The 4,191-nt window shown below is 43.9% G+C and overlaps 1 pseudogene; it reads left to right on the plus strand.

The window, feature by feature from the left end:
• Window positions 1-1,845: 1,845 nt before the first annotated feature.
• LOC147424295 (uncharacterized) lies at window positions 1,846-3,070 on the plus strand (annotated as a pseudogene).
• The last annotated feature ends 1,121 nt before the right edge of the window (window positions 3,071-4,191 follow it).

Below are 4,191 nucleotides of genomic sequence, written 5' to 3' on the forward strand. Positions count from 1 at the left end.
GTTTGCTTTACTCCGCTTAATCAATGGTTGGTACTCGTTGTCCAAATCAATGTGAAGGTGATATTTGGCTTGTTTCTGCGTAACATTTGTGCCATTTGAGGAGTGCGCCATTAGCCAAAAGTGCAGGTTTAATGAAAAGTGAATAGTTGTTGCGGCTTCGTCCCTCCATGTTAGCCTCATTTCCTCCATGTTGACAAGGTTCATTCAATGCAGTTGAAAAGAAGATTATCCCTCAATCATTACGGACGAATGTTCAGAAGGGTAAAGAATCTACTTAAAGTACACTTTTTGAACTTTTACCATGACAGACCCGCCTCTATTATTCGCCATATTTTCTAGAGAGAGAGTGCGAAAAATACATTTTCTTAGAAGGCCCTCCAAATGACCTCCGAAATTTCCTAATGGCTTTGTGTGAACACTCGCATTGATTCTTGAAAGGTTTTTGCACGATGTCGGAAAGGGAAAAGGATCATTGTATGCCTATGTTGGCTATGTCGGGGTGCTACCATGGAAGAGCTAGATTTATGTGATGATGGAGGGGTGATGAAGAAAGTGTTGAAGATGGAAAATTACGATGCCCTTACTTCTTTCCTACTTGCGTGTTTGTCTCCTCTTGCAAGAGCTCTTCACCTCTGGTTTTGTGTCCACATAGCTATAACAAATCCACTAAGCAAGTCAAGCATAGACAAGAAGAGCATAATGAAGGGGACTCAAAATTAATCAGTTTTTTTGTTTCCAAATGGACTAAAGCATGCGCCCAAAAGAAGATATTGTACCAAGCCAATAGTCAGATGCATAGAGCTGTCTGCATGTTTCCCACTTGCGACCGTGCTCCCTTGTATATGTGCCTGCTGACAAATCCACTCATCAAGTCAAGCATAGATTGGAAGATCATAATGAGGGGGACTCAAAAGTGATTAGTTTTTCCGTTTCTGGTTGGACTAAAAGCATGTGCTCAGAAGAAGATATTGTACCAAGCCAAGAAGATGCCTAGAAGTAGGCGACCAACGAGGAGTAGGTTAAGCATACCTCCGAGAAGCGGGCCACGGATCTTACAGTCCTCGGCTTTGAGGTCACGGATGTGCTCACCTTTGAAAAAATGGCCATGCTCATTTGTTTTTGTCTCCCTGCTTCTTGGAGACGTCTCGAACCAGGGCCTTTTCATGTACGTGTATGTGATCTTAACCTAGGTAAATCAGTTTCTGGTCTTGCCACTCTCAGTTTCAAAACATGGAGAATGTTGTCACACTACGTCCTGTACTCTCATCCATATGTGCCACAGGTGAGTCTTCTACACAAGCAACATGCATTTTTCTGTCAAATGGATGGGGGAAGAGCACGAATGTGTGTGAACTGTGGTGACTTAAGGTGTTGATATGGCAAACAAAATTCACGATGATATTGTTAGTTAGTGGTTGTTGAATGAAAACGTCGTGTTTGGCACTATCTTAGTCGACATGTATGCTAAATATGGCGCACTTTAATAATCACAAAAACATACTTGAGGAGCTTCCTCTCTAGGATGTCGTCTCTTGGAATGCACTGATTTCGGGATATGCCCAAATTGGCTAGGTCTAAGGAGCTCCGGGCTGTTAAGAGCGAGCGAGACCCACTGGAGGCGGGTCTCGTGAGCTTGTTAGTTTAAAAAAACTCCTCTTTAAAGCCTTCAAAATGAATGGTAGAGCCACCCTTCGAATTTGAGGGCTGGTGCAGGACTGTGAGTGTGGCTTTAATTAAACAACGAGCAAGTGGGCGTAGCACGACCTCACCTGCATATTGATATAAAATTTGGGGAGAGAAGCGTCATAAATTCTTGTCCTGGTGATCACTAGTTTACTGGACTCGATGGCACCGTGCAGACAGGATGTCATCAAGGGGATGAGGGGGGAAGATGATGGGCAGGAGGAGAAGAATGTCGCTCATACTCTGCGCCGCACGGGTCGAGGCATATTGTCTTCCAGCATCTGGCATGTCCTCCCGCAGGAATTGGTCGAGCGCTGCCTCACCACGCTTGAGTGTCACGTGCCACTCCGAAGCCATCCTCTCTCCCTCGACTCTTCCTATTGTCTGTTGGAGGCAGCAGCTGCAGGCCCAATATTCTGATTCAATCTCGTAAGTTTTGCGCTCTCCCTCTCTCTCTCTCTCTCTCTCTCTCTCTCTTGCGTTTCTTAAGACTGGGAGTTCTTCAAGGCCGAACTGCGAAATGTGCGCGGGTGGGAGAGCAAGCCCTTGACTCCCTTCTCCTGCCTCTTGCAGGATGCCTTTCCACCAGAAAACGAACGTACTATCGGCTGGAGGATGGCGCGGATGCCCGCTTCTGGTTCGTGTGTCGGTAGAAGAAGTGCGAGTTGAGATCACTTACGACCTCAAAACGCAGACGAGGCGAGAAGAGCTCTACATCCAATTTATATGTCCACATCGAGAGCTTCTACTTCCATTATGATACCAGATAGTTCAGGAGCAGCAGCCCAGCATCGACGTCGGTGGCCTCATCTCGCCTTCTTCCGATACTCTCGATATGAACTTGATCCATGGATAGACTTGTATGAGGGTACAACAACTAGGTCAAAAATATATATGCCTACCACGCTGCTCCCCAACATTGCCGGCCGAGCATTTGCTTGGAGTGGCTCTCCAGCTTTTACTTAATCCAAAGCGCCCTCAAGAGGACGATGATCAAAAGGATGGTGATCAGCTAATTGCAGGCGGCGCTAGCACTAGCGCAGGAGCAGCGCCTACTTCCACCTTATTACGCTTCCACATCTTTCAGCTTGACTTTGCTACCCATGGTTGGATGGTTGTAGACGGGGCTGCTTTTGACACCAATCTTCGAAGCCTCCCACGTAAGTCCGGCTGCATCGCTAACTGTAGCCAGGTGCTTCTGCTGGCGGGTGCTTCTCCGTATCTCTACCATTATACAACAAATGTTTGGCGCATCATTCCTCCTTGTACAGAGCCGAGTTCCTCAAAGAGGAGGGTGGGCATTGCCTCTTTAGGATGTGCGTTCGATGCTAGCTTGGATGGAAACCTTCCACCGCTTCCTCAGCCTCAGCCTCCTTCCCACGATTGAAACTGACTAGTTGTGATCCTTTTTGGCCTGGTAAATATTGGTTTTTGTAAGCAAAAGATTTTGATTTGTGAACGCCATAGTGGTCACATATTGCTAAGAATTTTGAGTACTCAAACATTGAAGAAATGAGTGGACACTATTATCTTGTTATCTTAATACATTGTCTTAAATTAATGACTGAATTGTCTTACTCGAGCAGCAAAGTCCCGCTCTTGCTGTCGTGTTCTGTACAATAAGAAGAGCGGTAGTGCTAGATAGAATGTTGAACTTTAAGAATTGCGGAGTAAATATTTTATGAAAATTTTCTCAAGGTGGTCTGACCTATAGATTAGTTGTCAATGTTGATGAAAGGCCTATGGATCAAAAATTTTGAATTGTGTTTTATATACATGTTTGTCGTGTTGTCATGTGAGCTTTTTGTGTGTCACGCATTGTTGCATTGTTTCTTGAAGTTTGTTATGATCTCGCTTGCATCATTGTTTGGTGTATCTAATAGGTCCTTGAGGGCAACATCGTAGGCAGAGTAAAGCATCTCGAGAACGTAGAGCTTTATCGGTGTCTTTGTTTGAGGCAAACGATCATCGTCCTCGATATTCATCATGAGATCTTCGGACACATCAATCTCTATATTTAGTCTATTGATAATCACTTTCATTCACCAGACCTGGAAAAAGGATAAAGAAATATTCTAGCATGTTTGATGTAGGTACTAAAACAATGATAGAAAGAAAAAAATACAATCTTATTGATGTGCGTGTAGAAGTACTAACCTGTTATTCTTTTGATGCCCATGCATTCTACAAACTTGTTCCTCTTTTGATGCCCATGCATTTGTTTTGGTTGTGTTCTTTCACGGCTATGTGTATGAATAATCACATCTCTATATAGTTGCAAAATCCTTAATATAAGTGTCTCAACGGCAACCTGCCATGTTATGAAACTGCAATCTCTTCTCCATCCGACACTTGTGGCTGGATCTGGGACTGTTTGCTTGAGGAAATGTTTTTCTTGAAAAGGTTAACAAGTTTCTGTAAGGGTATCCAAATATTATCAGTATGTACATTGGTGTGAATTGAAGAAACATCATCTGTTATATTTTATAGACTAATATACCTTCGAGT

This window comes from Adiantum capillus-veneris, chromosome 26, assembly GCF_014529385.1.
Source record: "Adiantum capillus-veneris isolate H3 chromosome 26, ASM1452938v2, whole genome shotgun sequence".
Classification (NCBI taxonomy): domain Eukaryota; kingdom Viridiplantae; phylum Streptophyta; class Polypodiopsida; order Polypodiales; family Pteridaceae; genus Adiantum; species Adiantum capillus-veneris.